Raw genomic sequence first — 23,038 nt, forward strand, 5'->3', positions numbered from 1 at the left:
TATCCTTCTCAAACTTTTCCAAAAAGTTGAAGAGAAGAACCTTCTTAACTTATGTTACAATCTCAGCATTACCCTGATTCCAAAAACAGACAAGGATGACACAAAAAAAGAAAATTACATGGCAATATTGCTGAGCAACATAGATGCAAAAATTCTCAACAATATATTAATGGATTGGATACAACAATACATTAAGAGATCATGTACCGCTATCCAGTGGGATTTCTTCCAGGGAGGCAGGGGTGGTTCAACACCCACAAATCAATTAACATGATACACCATATTAACTAAATGAAGAATAAAAATTATAGGACTATCTCAATAGATGCAGTGAAAGCATTTCACGAGACCTGGCATCCATTAATGACAAAACCTGTCAATATAATGGGTGTAGAAGCAAAATACCTCACCATAATAAACACCATATAAGGCATGCCACAGCTAACATCACACTCAGTTTTGATAACCTAAAAGCTATCTCCCCAAAATAGGAATAAGACAAGGATACCGACTTTTATCACTCTTATTTAATATAGTATTGGAAATCCAGACCAGAGCAATTAGACAAGAAAAGGAAATAAAAACTATCCCAAATCTAATGAAGAAGTAAAATTTTCACTAATTGTGGATGACATGCTTTTATATATAGAAAACTCTAAAAACACCAAACAAAGCTCTTAGAAATAACAAATGAAAACAGTAAAGCTGTAGAGTACAAAATCAAATATAAAAATAAGTTGTGTTTCCATACATTAACAATGAACTACTTGAAAAAGAAAACAAGAATACAATTCCATTTAAATTGCAACAAAAAGAATAAAATACAGAGGAATAAATTTAACCAAGGGATAAAGACCTATACATTAAATCCTATAAGTCACTATTGAAAGAAATCAAAGACATAAAAAAATGGAAAGATGTTCCATGCTCATGGATTGGAAGAATTAACTTAGTTAAAATGTCCATATTATCTAAGCAATCTACAGATTCAATGCAATCTCAATCAGAAGCTCAATGACATTTTTCAAGGAAATAAATAAAGAATCCTAAAATTTCTATAGAACAACAAAAGACCCCAAATAGCCAAAGCAATTCTGAGAAAAAAAGAACAAAGCTGGTGATATCATACTCTTGAATTCCAAATCTACTACAAAGCTTTTGTTCAAAACAGCATGGCACTGGAAGAAAAAGAGACACATAGATCAATGGAACGGAATTGAGAGCCCAGAAATAAAACCACAAATGTATGGACAGTAATCTTTGACAAAGTTCCAAGAATGTATATGGAGAAAGGAAAGTCTCTTCTGTAAATGATGTTGGGAAAACTGGACAGCTACATGCAAAGGAATGAAAGCAGACCATTATCATATACCATACTCAAAAATCAACTCAAAATGAATTAAAGACTTGAATGTAAGACCTGAAACCACAAAGCTCCTGGAAGTAAACATAGGCAGTACATGCTTTGACATCACTCTCAGCAGTATCTTTTTGAATACCATGTCTCCTCAGGCAAGGGAAACAAAAGAAAAAAAAAAAAAATAGGAGTACATCAAACTAAAAACTTCTACATAACAAAAGAAACCATCAACAAAAAGAAAAGACAACCCACCCACTGGAAGAAAATTATTGCAAATTATATTTGAGATAAGAGGTTAATTTCCAAAATATATAAACTGATAAAACTCAACAACAGCAAAAAGAAAAACCTGATCAAAACATGGGCAGAGGATATGAGCAGAAATTTTTCCAAAGAGGATATACAGACGGCGAACAGGCACATGAAATGATGTTCAATATCACTTATTATCAGGTAGATGAAAATCAAAACTAGTATGAGAGCCAGCCCTGATGGCTTAGTGGTTAAATTTCAGCACTCACCAGTTGGGCTGTCCGGCCTCATTTTCCAGTTGCGGAACCACATCACCCATCTGTCAGTTGCCATGCTGTGTCTGAAGCTCACATACAACAACTAGAATGACGTACAACTAGGACACTATGCACTGGTGCTTTGGGGAGGGAAGAAAAGAGGAAGATTGACAACAGATGTTAGCACAAGGCAAATGTTTCCTTGCACAAAAAAAAATACTGTGAGATATCACCTCACAATCATCAGAATGACTATTTCTAAAATATAAAAAATAAACCCCATGTATTGGAGAGCAGGTAGACAAAAGGGAACTCTCACACACTGCTGGAGTGAATTCAAATGGTGGAACCCAATATGGAAAACAGTATGGAGATTTTTCAAAGAATTACAAATAGAAGTACCCTATGATCCATCTATTTCACTTCTGAGTATTTATCAAAAAACCCTGAAACATTATTTGAAAAGGCGTATGCACCCCTGTTTTCACTGCAAAATTATTCACAATAGCCAAGACTTAGAAGCAGCCAAGTGTCCACCCACAGATGAATGGACAAGGAAGACGTCGTATATATACACAATGCAATACTACTCAGCCATAAAGAGGAAGATATCATGCCATGTGTGGCAATATGGATGGAACTTGAGGGTATTATTTTAAACAAAGTAAGTAAGAGAGAAAAACTGCATGATTTCACTCATATGTGGAATATAAACAAACAAATAAACACATAGAGGAGAAGAACCGATTGATGGTTACCAGAGGGAAAAGCAGTGAGGGGAGGGCAAAAGGGGTGAAGAGGCACATATATATGGTCACAAATAGAAACTAGACTTTTGGTGTTGACCACAATGCAGTCTATACAAAAGCCAAAAAATAATGATGTATACTTGTAATTTACCCAAGGTTATAAACCAAATTGACCCCAAAAATAATAAAAATAATAAAAAGTAAGTAAAAAATAAATAATAAAAATAAATCTCAGCAAATAGTAAAAAAAAAAAAAAAAAAGGAACTGGGTATTGCAGCCACTATGGGTAATACTTCCTGTCTATACAAGTTAGAAAAAGAGACCTTCAAGCCTAATAAGCCACCGTGGGCACCCCAAGCATGAATTTCATCTCTAACTTGGGAGATGGGATCAGTAGGAATCAGGAGAGAAAACAGATTTTGTTTTTAAAAAAGGCAATGTTGTTAGAGAAAATGGGGTCAAGACAGAGAGCATTACAGACATTTCTGATCACCAAATTTCACCTGGTCTGTCCCTAAGTACTCAATAATATGCAGGTGGTTTAATACTTTGAAATGTGAATTCTTTCTCAAATAAATTTTAAAATAAAATTCAAAAGCCACAAATGTTTTCTACTAGACAATTGGAGGACTTCAGAAACGACATAGAAAAGCATATCGAGGATCCAATGTCCAGAGACGACCACTTGAAAGTTGCCCACTCCTCTGAACCCATTTTCAGAGCTGGAAAACAACCACACTCAAGACAAAAGAGTCAACATGGATTTCAGGGGGGCCTGGCAATTGTTTGAATTGTGATTTTACAAGATGACTCCTAGGTTACAGACATCAATTTCCCACAGTGCTAGGACATGTGGGGAGCTGGGTGATAAGTACGATATATGAAAGTAGTGATTTTGAAGATTTTCTTGGATTTTCTTCAGCATTCGTTAGATAATATAATGGTGCTTCTATTACTCAGAGTCATCGTGTCTCACCCACTTCAGATATTAAGGACAATAAGTTAGGCCAAAATCAAGAGGATCTTTCAGGCATCCAAGTATAAAAAAATCCCCACCCACTAGGTAACGTGAGCACCACAATAGTAATCAAAATATTCATCTCAGGGCTGGCCCCGTGGCCGAGTGGTTAAGTTCGTGCGCTCCACTGCAGGCGGCCCAGTGTTTCGTTGGTTCGAATCCTGGGCACGGACATGGTGATGGGGATTTTTAGGCTGCTTAATTTTAAAACGGTTTATGATGAGGATTTTTAGGCTGGTTACTTTTAAAACTACAGATAAGAAGCAGGCTCCAAGGAGTGGAATTTGTTTGCCCTTTGATCAGAGACAATTGCATTTGTAAAGGAAATCTCCATGCCTCCCTCTCTGGAATTTGTTTGCCCCTTGTTGGGAAACGTTTACATTTCTAAGGGAAACCTCTATCTGTGAAGATGCCTCCCTCTCTGAGCCAGGAGGAAGGGGGGATGGCCTTATCTCTGGAAACTGTCTGGCAACCTCATGTAACTGACCCTCCCCCCGACAAATCCTCCTTTTATCTTTAGCCGAGGATAAAATTCAAGCGGTGACTTCTGCCATTTACTCAATCCGGTTTGATTCTTATCTAAAAGTTGTGGGACCGCCAAATGGCCAGACCAAACGGGCACTAATAAAGAGATAACTCACATACCTATGCCTTAAATTTGGCCCTAACCCTCAGTTCGGGGCAGCAGCAGAAGCTCTGACTGCCCATGGGTCCTGTCCCCATGCTACTCTATCTCTATTCTCTAAATAAAAGAGCACTACTGCCAGATCTTGAGAGTCTAAGAAATCTTTCTTTCGACTCCTCGGCTCACCGACCCCGCATCAATGGCACTGCTCATCAAGCCACACTGAGGCAGCATCCCACATGCCACAACTAGAAGGACCCACAGCAAAGAATATACAACTATGTACCTGGGGGCTTTGGGGAGAAAAAGGACAAAAATAAAATCTTAAAAAAATATATATATTCATCTCAACTCCACAGACATTGCCTGAGTCCTCACTATATTCGGTGCTACACATTCTAGTAGATGCTTCCAGTGTTTCTATGAATCAGCAATTTAAACCACCATTCGATTGGCAAAGGTCACTTAGGACAGGGCTGGTTTCCTCTGGCTGGTTGCCTTTGATAGGTGTGGTCACAGTGTCCTTGGGGAAGCTCAGCTCAGCCCAGAGGAGAAGGGCAGGAGGAGGAAATGACTCCAAACATGGACTTGTTTTTCCCACAATAGAGTTGGTTTGCTCCTAGCTTAAGCCCATTGTCCTCCTCGATGTGTGTAGGTCAAAGGGACTATAGATCCATGATGGGAAACATAGATTTGAATTGACTTGGGATGACTACTTGCAAGAGTCTTCTCAGATCTAGCTACTCTCTCTTTAAACTGTAACAGTCAGCCACTCCATGAGAGATATGGTGCTAATGATGAGGATTTTAGGCTGGTTACTTTTAAAACTGCAGATGAGAAGCAGGCTCCGAGGACTGGAATTTTGCTTGCCCTTTTGAGAGACATTTGCATTTGTGAAGGAAGGGGGGATGACCTTGTAGGGACCTGAAATTGCCCACCCCAGGATATGTCTCTTTGGCATTGGGATTGTTTGGGGCTGATTGCTTTTGATAAACTGGGACAGGGAAGGAGGCTCTGGGGAATGGAACTTGCCCTTGTTGGGACACCTTTACATTTGTAAGGTAAATCTCTATCTGTAAAAGGTGCCTCCCTCTCTGTACCAGGAAGAAGAAGACAGATGACCTTGTCCCTAAAAAATCTTAACAGGGAAGGCAAGAACTTAAATTGATTGCTGTCTGACAATCTCATGCAACTGATTTAGGGTGGTGGCTTCTAACCTTTCTAACCTTTACTTAATCCGATTTGATTCTTGTCTAAAAGTCATGGGATCACCCAATGACCAGACCCCACCTGCACTGATACCATTTTAACTTTTTTTTCATGCTATTTCCTTTGTCTTGTAAAGAGATGACTTACATACCCATGCCTTATAAAATTAGCCCTAACCCTCAACTCGGGGCAGCAGCAGTGGCTCCTCCTGCCCGTGGTCCCTGTCCCCACGCAGCAGCCTGACTGCCCATGGGTCCTGTCCCTGATGCGGGGTCGGTGAGCCGAGGAGTCGAAAGAAAGATTTCTTAGACTCTCAAGATCTGGCAGTAGTGCTCTTTTATTTAGAGAATAGAGATAGAGTAGCATGGGGACAGGACCCATGGGCAGTCAGAGCAGCTGCTGCTGCCCCCGCTGGCATGGGGACAGGATCCATGGGCAGTCAGAGCTCCTGCTGCTGCTGCATGGGAACAGGACCCATGGGCAGTCAGAGCTCCTGCTGCTGCCCTGAATTGAGGGTTAGGGCCAATTTTATAAGGCATGGGTACGTGACTTATTTTTACTGGAGAAAAGAAAAGATGATGTAAAAAGTCATTAAATGATTTCAGTGCAGATGGGGTCTGGTTATTGTGCGGTCATATAACTTTAGATACGAATCTGGCCATAGAGATCGGCATGTAGGTGAGGATGCCCTGGGCTTCTCTCCCTGGGGCGGTCCTAATTCATACCATAAAAAAAGTCCACTGGGTCCTATAGTTTGGCATGTAGGCCAGGTCACCTTGGGCTTCTCTAGCTGGGGCAGCCTTAATCCACATCATCCCCATGCCAGCGGGGTCAGCAGAAGCGGTAGCAGCAGCAGCTCTGACTGCCCATGGGCCCTGACCCCATGCTATTCCACACTATTCTCTAAATAAAAGAGCACTATGGCCAGATCTTAAGAGTCTAAGAAATCTTTCTTTCGACTCCTCGGCTCACCGACCTCGCATCACTAAGTCCTGGTATACAAAGGTGTGTGGGTCATGTGCATGTGTGCAAGTGTGTGTGTGTGTTCCTGTAGGCGCATGCATGATAATTGTCGTTTTCTTTGTTTTTTATCAGCTAACATTTACTGAGCTCTGACAATGTTCCACACACTGGAAAAAACACTTAGTCTGCATCATCTCAGGAACTCTCATATCAACTCATAAGGCAACTACAGGACCTCTGTTTTACACGTGAGGAGATGGGCTAGAGAAGCTCTCGGCCAGACACACAGCTACTAAGTGTCAGAGCCCAGGTCAGACACGGATCTCTCTATACAAGAGAGGTGGGTCCTAACCACTTTGCTTTACCGTATGTGTAGTCAGATAACAGCAGCACAGCAGGAGAAGGGGGCTCTGCAGGAGCAACCTGCAGCCTTAACAGCACAGGTGAGATTTGCAATGTCTGCTGTGACAGTGGCTGGCTCAGAGGAGTCAATGAAATGCTTGCTGTTGGATGAATGAAATCTTAAGCCAGAAAATGAGCTACTCCTCAAACTCCAACCCAAAGTAGACTTTTATGTGGACTCATGAAGTAGCAGTGTTTAACACTTTTGTGCAAAATGAAATATCACCACTCCAGAGCATGCATCTGGTATATTCTCATTGCAATTGGCCATACTAGTGGTTAGATTATGCTGTGTTTGTTAGATTTTAGTCTCTAGGAGAATGAATGGCATTTAATCGAATATGCAGCTTTTTAATACAAGCAGAAAGGTAGATCATAAAAATAGCAAAGTTATGCCAATTAAGTAGAACAAAAGAAGTCACAGAAATGATGTGGTGTACATATCTTGGTAGAAAATAAAATAGAGCAAGTGAGGGAGGTTGACCCAGATGAATAACATGGGTGCCATGGGAAAGCCTGTTGGGGAGAGAGTAGATTCCAGAAAAGACCAGCCTGATCATTTGCAACTACTTGTACACAGCTTCCTCTTGGAGGAAATAAAGAATTTGGCAACTCCATACACAGTGACCCACAGGAACATTTATCTAGAAAACTGCATAAAAGCATACAGGTGAAGAAACACTGAACATTTACTGACTGACACGGCTCTAATGTCTGCCTCTGTGCACCTCCCAGAAGGCACAACAGTAGGTGACTGAGTCTTCTTTCCCTACATTGCGAATGGTGAGGGTAGACGTAGAAGTTTCAGGTATCTTGTCTACCTCAAATTTGCCCATCAGAACACCTGACTCCATCCTGACAGTGTTGTCAGATGAAACCCACTGCAGGGGCTACAGGGCTTGACCAGGGCTTTCCTGATACCAATATGCGGACATCGTAGAAATTGTTACAGCAGATAACACACATTCCAGGTTGGTTGATTTGATAGGTCTTTAGTACTGGAAATTGTTCTAGATGACCTGCACCATGCATTCCCTGGAAGATAAGGGAAGGAGAAGAGTAACAAGCATAAACTTAGAAATTTTAGAAAATTAGCATATTAGAGAATATCTGTCTAATGGAATTTGGAGGAAAACAACTTACAAGCTCCAAGGACTACGAGAGGTAATGCTTGGAACAGTGAAAGCATATCTGAAAGAACTTCGTTTTCCTCCAGGGCAGCCTGCAACCCCTGCTGAAAATAGTCTCAGACCGTGTGGCTTGGCTGAGTCTACCAAGTCAAACCTCCCATTGGGGAGGGTGAACATGGCTCCCCTACCTCATTGTGAAGGAGCGTCCTCACCACTGTTAGCACCTCCACTCTATGTGAAGAGAGTAGGGCAAGGTCTTCCACCTTAGATCAGACCACATAGTACAGACGGCCACCGTAGAACTCTGAGAGGACTCATTTATCTAAAAAGTGTTCATGAGGCTCCCATTATGTGGGAACATTGTGTTAATTTCTTTGGATGTAATAAAGATGCAATGATGTGGCACCCAACGTGAAGAGCTGTCTAAGGGAGAGATGGCTATGAGGTAATGCTGTGATCTCGGTGCTCTCTCATTTCTCCCACTGCCTGTCACAGGACAAATCCTCAATAAGCCCAGAGAGTTTTCAGGTCAGAGTTGGTGAGAAGAAAGGAGGGTGGTCTGGGCTGTGTTAGACATCATTAGGCCCCCAGAGAACTTCTGACACCAGCTGGCAAGTTTAGTTCATCAATCTGCTTCCTTCTTTTCCGCTACCCACACACCCTACGGCTTAGAGTGGTATTGGCACCTCCAGGAGTCTGAATTATCCGTTCTGGTTTGTTTGCTTCTGTTTGAGATTTCAGGTTTATGTTCTCTCCCTCAGCCACCTCAACAATACATCTGCACTAAACCCCAGCTTCTTCTCTATGAAACTGGATTTCCGCTTTCTGGATTCCTGAGTTTCCTTTTGGTATGTTTTTCTTTTTCTAACCCAAGACATCCCATCTATCCTAGGGTGTTTTTACAGACTACGCTTCCCCAAACCACCAAAAGTTGCTTTTTCCAGATTTCTCTTCTCACTTTACCTCTCTGCCTGAGGGGTCTCTTCCCATTCTTGGCCTTAAATATCTTGAGGGAACGAGTGAAGGAAGACAGGAGGAAATTACAGGACCATCTCCATCCTACACCTTCTCCTGAGCTCCAGACCCACACATCCAGCCAACTACTGGGCATGTTCATGTGTCTGACATAGGGGCTCAAACTGACTTTGTACATGGCCTAAGCTTAATTCATTCCCTCCCCCAACGCATCTCTTCTTCCTGTCTCCGTGAAGGAATTTTCTACCCACTTTGTTCAAGCCAGGAACCTGAGTGTCATCCTCAATTCTCCCCTTTAAGAAGAATTAAGACCTTGCCCAAGGTGTTGAGCTCATCAAGGGCAAAGCCGGAGTCAGTGAGGGGTGAAGACGGGGTGTAAGGCGGTGTGGAGGCTCACAGCAGAGCGCTGGGCAGCTCCTCTGGGGAATGTGGCCAATGCTGTTCTGTAAGGAGATGAGTGAGGAGCTTGTTCGCCCTGTTGGCCACCTCATTTTGACTTGTTCACAGAGCTCCCTCCTCCATGGAGTCAGGCACTGAGATGGGGGCAAGAAAGAGAAAGGGTTCTGTGCTGTTAGGACAACGGGGGAGACGAAATGAAGGAACAACCTGAAAACAGAGCTAAATTAATTTTCAGCCTCTCTAACCCGACCTCTTATCACACCTACTGGGGGGTCTTAGCTTTGACCTAGGCCTTCAGGAGAGTGTAGGGGTGCTGGAATCTTTCACAGTCAGCCATGTCTTAATTATAACTTTCTCACTGCAATAATAAAAGCTGAGGGAGAGAGACAATGAGTTAATAAATCTGAGGAAGTGATTTAGACTTTCTTTTCATTAATCGTTTATACCAATGCTGTTAAACTGTGCATAAACTTTGAATCTTCAATTGAAAAAGTGTCAATTCAGCTTAGATCCCAAAGAGCTTCTTTGCCCCGCCCTCCCCCACATATAGCACCAATGGTGCTTCCTGTTTGTGGCTTGAGGATCAGTAGCATGGTTTTCTTTGCTTTACTTCTGTTTTTTTTTTTTTCTCTTTCTTGTTTTATTTTCAAGAATTTGACTGGCTTTATGAGAAAGTAATGATTATAGTTATAGCTTTTTTATGATTGTGCTTTATAGTATGTATCACAGCCACATAATTTCTGGAGTTAAACCACATCATTTTACAAATGAGAGAATAGAGGTGCAGAGCAGCTAGAGATCCACCCAAGTTCCCATATGAGGTGTCGTTAGGGGAGAAGTGGAAGGCGGAGGGCCCGATGTCTCCCCAGGACTGACTGCATCACCCTGCATGAGGATTGTCTTCTACCACCATGATCTGAGTGGTGGGCCTGCTAATGGACGAGGGTGCCGAGAAGGTGGCAATATTGTCTCCTGTGCATCTAACTGCTGACTCCTCTGCTGCAATGTGATTGACAGTTGGTGGGGCAACAGCTTAGAGACTGGAGTTAGGAATTGACATCTAGTCTCAACTTTCAACCACTTTGTGGTCAATCTCCAGAGAGTCTTTCACCCTTGGGATTCCTTGCAAAATACTTTCTTTGTGCATTCCTTAGGGGAGATGGTCAAGTTCTTAAATTGTTAGTCTGTAACAGTGCCGTATAAATAAATATGAGTGACCAATTAAAGCCACAAGCTAATTTTTCTTTAGCCGCTGCATTAAAAAAGTAAAAAGGAATAAGCAAAATTAATTTTAGGACTATTTCTATTTAGTCCAAAATATCCAAAATATTATTTCAACATGCAATCAACATAAAAATTATTAATGAAATATTTCACTTTTCTTATCTTAACTTCAAAATATGGTTTGTGTTTTACACATCTAGTCCATCTTAGATCGGTCTATTGGTCTGGCTACATTTCAAGTGCTCAATAGCCACATGTGGCTAGTGGCTACTGGATTTACCAGCCCAGATCCTCCTCCAAATGCTCAGGAACACTGAACTGGGTGACCTTTAAAAAGGCCCCTTCTGACTAGAGGGATCCCTGAGTTGCGTCAGCCTGCACACTAGCAGCCCTTTGGTCTCATCCATTGCCTGCAGTGGACTGGTGGAAGTGACATCCAGGAGAGTCCAGGATGATGAGGGATGACCACAGGATAACCACAGGGACTAGAGGTGATGGAAATTGCCAGGCCATGACAAAGAAGGGAGTCCGTGTGCTTTTTGCACAAGGGACAGGGCTGCTCAAGTAGCTATGCTTGTTCCAGGCAGTACAGTAGTATACTCCTGCATTGCACTTCTCTCCCTGCAGCATGAGTGGATATGGCTGGTGCCATCCTTGGCCTCCATCATGGTGACTTTATCTTCTTTTAGGATTGAATCCCACTGCACATCTGTCTGAACGTGGCCGGTCAGAGGAGGCTCTCAGGGTTCCTGCATTTCCATGACTGTGGTGACACAGGTGCATTCCCTAAGCAGACGGAAGTTTCAAAGTGCCTAACACTCCTTCAAGGATGTTTTTTAGACCTCCCATGGAGGGGATACCAGGGTCATCTGGCCTGACCCAGATCGATGCCCACTGCAAGAGCAGTGTCTGGGCAGATGACCCAAATGCTCCTTTTCCCCATCTTAATACTAAAATCTCCACCCTAGGAGGAGCTTAGGCCTAGTAGCATAACATGTGATGTATTGAGAGCATGTTTTCTGACTAAACCCCTGCCCACTAATAGCCACCTCTACACGTGATGACAAACTTCCCTTTTAAATATTCATTGCCTACCCGAAATAAAAGGGCCTGCTTTCCTTTGTATGAGGAGTGCTGTGAATTGGTAAATGATGCCACATGGTCTCCTATTTGCTGCAATTATACTTTGCTTTGTGTGTCAACTACTTCTGGTGGAGAGTCTGATTTTAACTCTCCAGGGAGTGAACTCATTTTAGTTTGGTAGCAGTGGTACCAAGTGGATGTAGCTGACCATGGTGTGGGCATGCACAGCAGGATGGCCAAGCTGAGCCAGGGTCATCGAGCACACCACCACTGAGGCCAGCTGCTCCAGCCTGACCACTGTCTCGTCACCTGAGATGGAGACAGCAGTGAAGCAGAGGCAGCAAGAACCTTAGAATCTTCCTGTGCACCCTGCACTGGGAAAGGGTGTCAGACTTACCAGACACAGGAGAGTCCACAAGAGGGCAAGGAGCCCAGCATGGCCCTGCTTCCTGCTCTTGTGGAGAGAATCCCAGAGTGACCTTGAGAGAGGAGCCACACCCTGGTGGGTGGTGGGGGCCAAGTTGGGGTCTGAGTCAAAACTTCCCTGGGAGCACAAGGAGGTAACTGGTGAGAGAAATGAGGGAGGGAGGGGTCTGGAGAGAAGAGACAGAAGTCTGACCACGAGGTGAAAGGCGAGATGAGGAATGGTGAGAGTTCTGAGAAGCTTAGAGAAAGTTGGTGGAATGATAATGGCAATAAAAGTATTCTTTGATTGGACATTGACTCTGCTCTAGCACTGCAGTAAATGGTTTATATTCATTGTTTTATTAAATCCTGAAAATAGCCTTGTGGGAGAAGTATTATCAGACTCAGTTTAGAAAAAGAGAAAGTGGGCCTGGTATTTTAAATCACTTTCCCAAAGCTGCACACTGTGAAAAATGACATGAGTGGAGTCATATCAGAGCCAGAGCTGCCATTTCAGAGGAATTGCCTTGCTCATCTTCTTTTCTTTATTTTCCAAATTGGACCAAACTGCTGACATTCTAAGTAGTCAGTATGGACAAGAATGCCCTATTTGTGAGAACTGATGAAATTGGACTTTGTTGATGACTGAATTGCTAACCAATCAATAAGGTACAAGTCTAGGATTTTGCCTGATGCCAGAATATCAAGCCAGTCTAGGAAGTACAATCCTAGCCTCCCCCATCTAGAACCAATGTACTCTTCGTTAATACAACTTATGTCATCTTCCTCCCTTTTTCCCTTAAAAATCTTGAGCTCGTCTCCTGTAATGGAACACTATTTGGGTTTCTACATAAATCTGTGTTCCCTGAACTGCAATTTTTGATCCCAAATAAAGGCTTTGCCCTCAAAACTGGTTTCTGATTTTATAGGTTGACAACGCCCACAGAGAATGAGGTGGGGATGTGGAGGCAGGTCTGGCTGGAGACAAATCTCATGCTTCATTTACCTCTTGACACTAATAGAGCAACGGGTGTGCTGCTTGCTTGGGAGGGAGGGACAAGCACAGAACAGCAATCCCTGCCAGAAACACATGCCCGCCATCTGAGGTGCATTGGAGCATTTCACACTGTCAATGCAAATAATCCATAACTAATCTATAAATCAAAATTGGAGTGAGTTTATTATGGACTAGCCTGGGACCTTCCTTCCTTAAGGAAGGAAGGGCACCAAAGAAGTGGGGAGTGATGCGGGGTCGGTGAGCCGAGGAGTCAAAAGAAAGATTTCTTAGACTCTTAAGATCTGGCAGTAGTGCTCTTTTATTTAGAGAATAGTATAGAATAGCATGGGGACAGGACCCATGGGCAGTCAGAGTTTCTGCTGCCGCTTCTGCTGCCCCCGCTGGCATGGGGACAGGACCCACGGGTAGGCAGAGCCGCTGCTGCTGCCCCTGCTGGCATGGGCACAGGACCCATGGTCAGGCAGAGCTGGTGCGTCGGGACAAGACCCACGGGCAGTCAGAGCTCCTGCTGCTGCCCCGAGTTGAGGGTTAGGGCTAATTTTGTAAGGCATGGGTATGTGAGTCATTTCTTCACAAGACAAAGGAAAGAACATGAAAAAAAAGTTAAAATGGTATCAGTGCAGGTGGGGTCTGTTCATTGGGTGATCACATGACTTTTAGACAAGAATCAAATCGGACTAAGTAAAGGTTAGAAAGGTTAGAAGCCACCACCCTAAATCAGTTACACGAGATTGCCAGACAGCAACCAACTTAAGTTCTTGCCTCTGGCATTAAGAGTTTCTAGAGATAAGGCCATCCCCTTTCTTCCTGGCACAGAGAGGGAGGCATCTTTACAGATAGAGGTTTCCCTTAGAAATGTAAATCTTTCCCAACAAAGGGACAAACAAGCAAATTCCACTCCTTGGAGCCTGCTTCTCATCTGTAGTTTTAAAAGTAACCAGCCTAAAAGTCCTCATCATAAACCGTTTTAAAATTAAGCAGCCTAAAAATCCTCATCAGGGAGTACAGAGTGGTTATATACGGTCAAAGAGCATGTATCACATATGATTGGAAGGTCCCTTTTACAACAGTCACGCAATTTGCTAGCCAGCACAGTGATACACACAGCAGGTAGCTGATCTACTGTCCTGAGGGACACAGCGGGTAACAGGTCTGTTGTCTCCAGCTGGGTGGTCACAGGGTGAGCACAGCAATCACTTCCTAGCCTAGGGAGTAATGCATATCCTTAAGGAAATGCCAACGTGGGAGAAGTTGCATCTTCAGGGTTCTTGTCTTTGGAACATAACGAAAGCTTAAACCAGATATAAAATGTATGCTCAACAGCCACATCAGACATTTTTGGAAAAACAAGGTCAGGTGGAATTAGTTTTACACCAAATGGCTTCCAAATATAGTCCAATATATTGTATTGTTAACCATTTATTTATCAACGCAGAGATCCCATCAAAGAGGATTTTAAATGCCCTAAAATAACATGATAGCTCTGTAGTCCTGGAAAGTTACATCACCTCCTTTTCCTCATCTCTAAAAGTGCAGCTCATCAGGTTGCCTGTAGAGTAAACAGAATGATGTGAGCAAAGTGTGTAGCCCAGTCCCAGATGCATAGAACTGCCCAGGATGTTGACAAATAAAAATGGCAAGTAATAGGATATATTGGAGTATATGAGGAAGCCATTTTGTGTAAACCTAATTCGGCCTGACCTTGTCCTTCCAAAAGGGCCTGACCTTGGCTGTTGAGCATGCATTGTATATCTGCTTTAGATATTCCCTATGGCAAGAGCAAAGACCCTTGAGATAAAGGTGCAACTTCCCTCCCCCTCCCAACGTTGGCATTTCTTTAAGGATAAGAATCTTTCCTTAGGCTAGAAACCGATTGCTGTGACCACCCAGGTCAAGACAATAGACTTGCCTCCTGCTACACCCTCTGAGATAGCAGACCCACTACCTGCTGTGTCCATCAAGTGCTGTGCCGACAGGGCAATCTTGTGACTATTGTGGGAGGGACATTTCAATCATATGTGAAACGTCCTGTTTGGGGGTATATAACCACTTTGTATACCTCACTTCTTTGGTGCCCTTTCTTCCTTTGGGAAGAAAGGCCCCGGGCCATGGTCTTCATATTTCACCTCAGAATAAACTCACTCAAATTTTCATTTATAGATTGGTTATGGATTATTTTCATCAACAACATGGTGGGATTACTGTTTCACCTTGAAATTGGAGAGATTGCAGTAGATAATCTCTGGGGTTCACATAAAGTAGAAATGATTGGGAATATTACCTTTTTGGAGAATCAAGGATGTGTGTGTGCGTAGCCAAAGGAAGAAGCCTAGATTGAACTAAGAGACAGGGATAGCCAGGGGTCAGGACCAGGTCCTCTTGTTGCAGCACCATATCCTCAGAAATGTCAAGACAGGGCATTGTGAAGGATCAGAGAGGAATGTATTTTAAACGAAGCTTCCAGAAATAGAGGTAACCTTGACTTCCAACAGAAAGGAAGATTCCTTCCCAGTTATGCTAATTACACACAGGGTCTCCTGGGTATGGTTATGCTAGTTAGTTATGCTAATTATATCCTGATGGCCAAGAAGAGAAAGCAACTGGAAAGGGCACTTGGCCTGGGGAGGGAAGTTGTGGGTCCTCCAGCATGCACCACCAGACCCTGTTCCTGAGCTGCTCTTCTACAGTAAAAACTGAGAATCAGACCTGCTCAGCTGTAACCAAAAGTCAAGTCTCCAGTGTCCCCTGATGTAGGCTTTTGGGTCATGCTGAGTTGGTGAGGTGTCAGCCAAATGTAAAGCAATAGAATCTACTTTGGTAAAAGAATATTCCAGGGCTCTTATTCATACCTTCTGCTGATGTTTAGCCCATTCTGGTAAAATGTTAAGTGGAAAAGAAAGTGACAATTGTCATGACACCAGCATAGCAAAAAGACAGGTGAAAAGAGTTTTAATATAGTCAGTGAGCAATTGGGTGTTGAGAAATTGGGTAAACTGTTTTCTTTCTATTTTTCTCTATATTCTACATTTCAACAATAAGAAAACATTGCTTTGGGGGACAAAATCCACAACTACGTATTGGTTCATGAAAAAAAATTTTATTTCGCATTGTCAACATTCAAAACTATGTTTCTCTCAATTATTATAACCATTTTTATTCAATTACTGCTCAAATTTAAGACTGAATAACTGTTGACGATAATCAGCCATAGTTTTAAAGAAATCTGTTCCAACCCCCAGCCAAATACTCTTTGCAGCATGTCAAATTACAAAAATAATGCAATTTAGTAATGAGATTGATGCCTCTATTCAAGGGAACACAATCCATGGCCTGGGGAGCACAGCGCCTCACAGGCAGTGGAGCCCTCTGCCCAGGGACTGTAGGAAAGAGGAGCTCTATGGAGCCTTAGGAGCATTGATGCAGAAACAGGCAGGATTAGCCAGGAGGTCAGTGACTTCCTTATAAGGCCAGCACGTCAATCAGAGAATAAGGAGAGAGCATTTATCTTAAGGTGATTGGCAGGGGTTGCATATCTGACCTTATTTAGAACAGGGAAATCATCACAGGTTCCTGGCAGGTGGGGCCTGGCTGGCTGGATAGACTGTGTTTCTGGTCCAGCGCAGCATTTATAGGGACAGGAAAGTTATCTGAGTTCTGATTTGCTGACCTGGCACCCGGGACAGCAGCAGCTCAATCTTCAGACTAAAAGGTAATTTCAACAAGTGATGTTTGTTTTCCTTTCCTCTTCTCTTCCTGCTGTGATGTGTCCTCTCTAAGAGGCACTGAAATGTTATACTGGTCTGAGAGACACATGTTTAAAAAACAATAGAGGAAAACTCTTGTTCAGCACACAGTCAAAGAGTATCCAGGGCTTTTCCTCTCAGCCCTCATGTGGAGTCTGGAGGATTCTAGTCAAGACCCCTCTGGTCTTCAGTAAAAGAGAGGCAGGTGTGGCTTGAGGGAGCAGGACTTCCTCTCATCCGGGTCTTCCTGCTGCTGCCAGGACTGACACTGCTCTGAGGGAGCCGAGCTCAGCCAGCCTGGGAGCAGGGGGTGGGCAGAGCAGATCAGACTCAGGCAGAGGGGTGAGCAGAGACCCAGGTACTGAAGTTTGCGCTTTTAATTTAACCTCTGAGGCCCTGGAGACTTTATCTGACCCGGACAGCGCTCTTCAGGCCATCACAGAATCTTAGAGCTAATCTAATCTGACTTCTTCATTTTAGTCATGGAATCAATTAGATATTCACATTAGGACAATTATTAGTGAAATGGACAAGCCTGGAAAACCAAAACGAAGAAATCCATTGACATATTTTGATGAGAGGACTGTGGATACAATCTTCTTTCTTTCATCTCCAATTTTCCTCCATATAACACTGTGTGTTGAGTAAATATTTTTTCTTGAAAAATCATTTGTCTTCTGTTAGAATTAGTAACTATTTTTAAAACCGAGTCATAGGTTTGCTAAGAAATCAGAGGCTTAGACACTTGAAGATGAAAGGGAAACCCTTCTTACCAGAAGCCTCATTGCTTCTCATTTTTAAAGATGAGAAAACAGCTCCCCAAATGCAGGTGACCCCTTCAATGTTACAGGACTGTGAGCACTGATGCAGAATCAGGACACCCCTCCCTGCTTTCTAGTGTGCGTGCCTTTCATGGAGTGAAGCTGTCATTTCAAATTCGACAACTTCATCCAGAGCACCCAGGAAGTGTCAGGTGTGGGGCCAGGCCCTTTCACGTTAACCTCATGTTTACAACCAGTGAAGATAATGCAACTCTTCGGGGCCACACTCGTATTCTCAGTCACCACAGGATGACAGTTGGGCTCCCTGGACATTCCTCACAGAACTCTCTTTAAAGAGTGGACCAAGCCTAAGAGCTATCAGGTTTGGGGGCACTATCTTTTAAAGGACTTGAAAAGATATCATCAAATGTCCATTAACAAGCTCAGTAGTTCAGAGAATGAACCAAAGGTGTACTATAAAGGGTTTATGAGAATTTGGTTTGAAGACAAAAAGAAGACATTTAACGTGATTTTTCTTAGGGATGTGTGCTATGTCAGGAAATAGAAAGAATTTAGAACGAAATGTGTTATTGGCATTGGTGTTGGTGGTGGGGTGGTTTACAAAGTGGAGTGCATAAGACAATACGTTGGTGTGTGGGAAGAAAGTGTTAGATGTACGTTTTGTTTTCATCTCATATTCTCAAATTGTCTATTTTTGTGTATATTTTATAATAGACATAATGCATTTCTTCCATAGTTCTTGTGACATTACTTAATAAGTAAATACATGTACAAAAATTGACGGTTTATTCACCAATAAAATAAAGCCAAGAAAATTTTGAAGAAAATGAAAGCAAGAAAACATGCTCGCCAAAGAGCAGGAATTATTACAAAGCTATACTAATTAGAATACTGTGTTCCTGCCACATGATTAGACAAAATAGGGATTCGGCCCCATTTGTAAAGGTGAAGTTGTACATACACAATGATTCCAGCTTTTTCCTTAGAGAAACTGGCTCATGTACGTGGACACATACAGTGAAAAGAAGAGAGGGCTGTGTGAGCCTCTGGACCCTTAGTTATCACAGGGGTGGCAATGAAGAACAGGGGGAGAAATGACGGATGAGTCAATAATTTGGGGGAGAAATTGGATCTCCACATTCAGATTCCTACCTTACCCCCATACACGAAAATTCAATTCAAAGCAGATCAAAGAAATAAATGTGCAGAACAAAGCCTAACACTATTAGAAAAATATAAATGAGGACCTGTTTATGCTTCAAGATAAGGGATAAACTTTCATAAAACTGAGAAATACTTGAAATAATGGTCCCTGATGCAGTAAGCAAGTTAGAGCTGGTTCATTGTGCATAGAATTCTTCTTGCCTGGGGTCACAGCAGTGCGAAGGAACTGGAGTTTCCACTTGTGGTTCTGGTGGGATTGTCATGGAGAAATGTGATGACCTGTTAGGGCAGCAGCATCCAAGGTGCCATAAGAGAGGAGGGGTTTGTGTCTTGGGAGGAAGCCCAGGGGCACCTTTCTAGAATGCATTCTTATATCAGGCTAGGAACCTGCCCATTTGAGAGGGAGACAGGTCACCCTATCTCTTCCCGCTGGGACAGCAGTTCTTACAAATCAATCTGAATAAAAACCAGTGCAGAGGGCATTGAAAACTACACATTTTCAGCTTTCATCCCAAGATTCTGACATATTTTGTTGAATGTTACCCAGAACCTGCACTTTTGTTCAAACCTCCCCGGTGCTTTTGATGAAGGTGGTCCACGGACCACAGTTTGAGAAACACTATTCTAGGAGCTTAAACTCTAAGCTAGAGCCAAGGCTAAGAGTTTTGGCAGAAGGTTGGAGCATCCAATACAAAAGAGACCATACATAGGTGAATCCAGCCTGTCTGTACTTCAGTGTTAATTTTACATCCTTAAACTTGAACCAATGTGGTAGCCACAACACATTCCTATATGGATTTTGAGTTCAAATATGTACCATTCATGTCTGAGTCTTCACCGCAAATGTCCCTAATTCTAATTATTTAGAAAAAAATAATCTGATGGACTCATTCTGGTTTAGGACTTGGCCGTGTCACTGTTGGGGAAGGGGTGAAGGGAGCTTTGGCTTTACTTGCCTAAGACAGAGCAGTTCTGGGTGAGGCTGAATAGAGCACAATGGTTGGCATCTCTACAATAATCACTTTATTCCTACACTTTCACCGTCTCAACAATGCCATGGTTGACTATGGTGAGGGAAATATCAGTTTGTCCAAAAGATAAATCGAATACCAGCTTGAGGTCTTCATGAAGTCCAAAGTCTTCATTCCATCAAATCTCATTCTCCTCAGTACGGCAGGAGCTCCTTTCCCAGCCATTTTCTCTGGATAATGATTGGATAAATGATTCAGTACCACTAGCCTTCCTATACTGCTCTCCTAAATGTCTCCCTGAACACATCACCTAGAGAGGTGACCTTGTCTGTCCCAGGAAGCAGATAGAATGGACTCCACCAGTTCCTAGGAGAGCTGAAAGAATATGGTGTCTTCAGACTGCTTGTCTAAGGCCTTGAGATTAGGGGTGGATCTTTCAGAATGTGCCATGACTCACTGAAGCTGGGGACAGGCCAGTGGGCTGTAAGGGTGGAGGTTGGTCGCTGAGCACAGGGTCTCTCATGTTCAGAGCACAGTGAAATCAAGGCAGGAAGGGAGGCAGGGGCTGGTCTTTCCTGGGTGTCAAGGCTGCTCTTGGCAACCACAAGCAAAATTTTCTGTGCAGGATAGAGGAGATATGAATCACTGTGCCTCTCCCAGACAGCACAGCAATACACACCAGAATCTCTCTCTTGCAGAGATTTGATTAAAAGTTTACAGGTCCCCCCTGTGTCTTTAGAAGCATAGTATTTCTGTGAACTGAACCCCGAGTCCACCACAAACTTTGAGCTGGAGAACTGGTAGTAGAGAAGGCGTTGTGGGGCTGTCCCCTCCTGGTATCGGTACCAGTGGATGATGCCGCTGCTTTGTTTAATATCACAGGTGATTTCAACAGCTAAACCAGCCTGTCTGGTGACCGATATCTGTGTCCCTTCCAAGTTGGAAGATACCTGAGTGGCTGCAATGGGAACAACAAAAAGTAATGAGGAAGAGCTAATAGGAATCCCTCAGTATGCCCTCCCGTTGTCAAAAAAGAGAAAAATCCCAGGAGCATGGAGGCAGCACACTTACCAGGAGCCAGGAAAGCTAGAAGGAGGGCGAGAGCCCACAGCATGTCTTCCTCCTCTGGCCTTAGAAGGAAAGGACAGATGATACTCCAGTCCTGCTCGAAAGACAAGGACCCCAGGACACAAGGAAGGAGTCAGTGCCGGGCTCTGGACAGCTGTCACAGGCGGGCAGAGACTGAGGGGCTCTCCTAGAAGACCACCCAGCTGATGACCCAGAGTGGGTGGGGCTGGGGGAGGCCTGGGGAGGAGCCCTGCCTCTCTGCTCAGCCCATTTCCTGACAGCCTCCTGGGGCAGGCTGAGAGCAGGCCCTCTGCAGAAGAGGAGGAGCCAGGAGCCCTGAGAGCCCAGAGCAGAGGGAGGGACAGCCTGAGCCAATGGAGGGGGCAGGAGAGCCATGGATTCAGCTCCGTGTTCCCTGGTGCAGGGAGCGGTCCTGAGTCGGGGTACTTTCCTGCGACTCAGGGTTCAGTGTTCACGCTGCTGCCATGGGCTTGTCCTGTGATGCAGCTTCTGTATTCTGGCCCTGAACCACCTTCCTTTCACAGCTGTCAGAAAACTTTGAGGCAGCACCAGCATAGCTGATAAGCAGTGAACCCACTTTAGTAAAAGAAATCAAGAGAGACCAGCCCAATGGTGTTGTGGTTAAGTTAGTGCCTTCCTCTTTGGTGGCCTGAAGTTTGGATCCGGGACACAGACCTTTGTGCCACTCCTCATGCCGTGCTGTGGAGGCATCCCACATACAAAAACTAGAGGAAGATTGCCACAGATGTTAGCTCAGGGCCAGTATTCCTCACACACACACTCAAAAACAAGACAAAGAAAAAAGAAAAGAAAGAAAGAAAACAGAAATTAGGATCAGTTATGTTGGTCTACATTTGACTTTCCTGAAAGTCAAATGGATGTGTGTGTGTGTGTGTGTGTGTGCGCGTGCAGCAAATCAGTATGTTAGAGGATTCCTGTTCATCCTCACGTAATACGTCCATTCAACGTAGGGTTGCCAAATTTAGAAGAAAAGAAACTTGCAGGGTGCTGGTCAATATTTTTGACACAATTAAACTAAAAAATTATGTATTGTTTATCTGAAATTAAGACTTCCCTGGGCATCCTGTGTTTTATCAGGCAGCCCTCCCCTCAGGAAGTGTACCCATATCTGCGATTTACTTGGATTCACAGATGGGTAGATAAGCAATCAAACAAGCATAGTGAAATCACGGGAGAAGTGAAATGGTACATACAGAGATTTCACCCCCACTTTTAATGATGTGTTTGGATGCAAGTTTACAGTACACATGGTCGAATGTAGAAAAATGTCCTCTCCATCATTGTTTTGGCCTCTCTGTCAGGTGGTTCATTTCTGCCGTCCTAAGAGACAGCTGGGAAAGGAGGAAGGGAGGGGACTCGGGCTGCTCTTCCTTCTGTCTCAGGGACCACACGCGCAGGGACGTGAGGTGTCAGAGCAGCAACTCTGCAAGAGAACTTTCCAGGTCACTAAGCAGGAAGCAAGCTCAGTACCGCAGAGTCCCAGCACATGCCTGCTGGACAGAATCATGGTTTACAGCTAAGAGAGGAGAAAATGCCTTCACACTAGAGTCAGTAGAATATTCTTGAAAGAGTAATAAAATAGAAGTGCCCCACCAGAATGTAAAAGGAAATATAGAGCTACAGTAATGAAAAGAGGGCACTGTTGGCATCAGAATATATTCACAGAGCATAACGTATCCTGAGAGATTGCAAGAGAGAGAGAGAGAAAGGGAGGAAGAAAGGACGGGGGGAGAAAGAAAGAGGAAAAATAAAATCTTAAATTGCATTATCTGTTGTTTGTGGTTGTTACAATATTTTTTCTTTCCGCAGCAGTGGTTGGACATGAAGCAACAACGTGAGCATGTGAATAGCATATCTTCTAAAATGACTTAAATAAACTCTTGTGTGGCCACACCCAGGGTCCTCCAAGTGTCTGTAGCACAGCTCATCTTCAGGGCACATACGTTGTTGTAAAATCGTAAGGCAATGTGGCATTTTGCCTTTACACTACATCTCAAATATTTTGTGTTCTCTCTTTTCTAGTGTGAAAAATCCTCATTGAATGTCACCTGAGGAAAAAAAGGACTAGAGATGAGGTCTCCCTATTGAAGGTTGAAATGGTGACATCCACTGCTGACTTCACTGAACGGCTAATAAAGAATTTATTTATTGTCATACCTCACAGACACTGTCCCACATCCACATCCATTCAGTGGCCT

The 23,038-nt window shown here is 43.4% G+C and overlaps 1 gene segment (V, D, J or C); it reads right to left on the bottom strand.

Moving 5' to 3' along the window:
• Window positions 1-20,963, bottom strand: part of LOC100062122 (T-cell receptor gamma chain C region DFL12-like) — a 54,058-nt gene extending 33,095 nt beyond the window's left edge. The window contains exons 1-2 of the C gene segment in view: window positions 20,802-20,963; window positions 20,377-20,688 (exon numbers count right to left, since the gene is read on the bottom strand).
• Between the last annotated feature and the right edge of the window lie 2,075 nt (window positions 20,964-23,038).

The sequence above is a fragment of the Equus caballus genome, chromosome 4, assembly GCF_041296265.1.
Source record: "Equus caballus isolate H_3958 breed thoroughbred chromosome 4, TB-T2T, whole genome shotgun sequence".
NCBI classification, from domain to species: domain Eukaryota; kingdom Metazoa; phylum Chordata; class Mammalia; order Perissodactyla; family Equidae; genus Equus; species Equus caballus.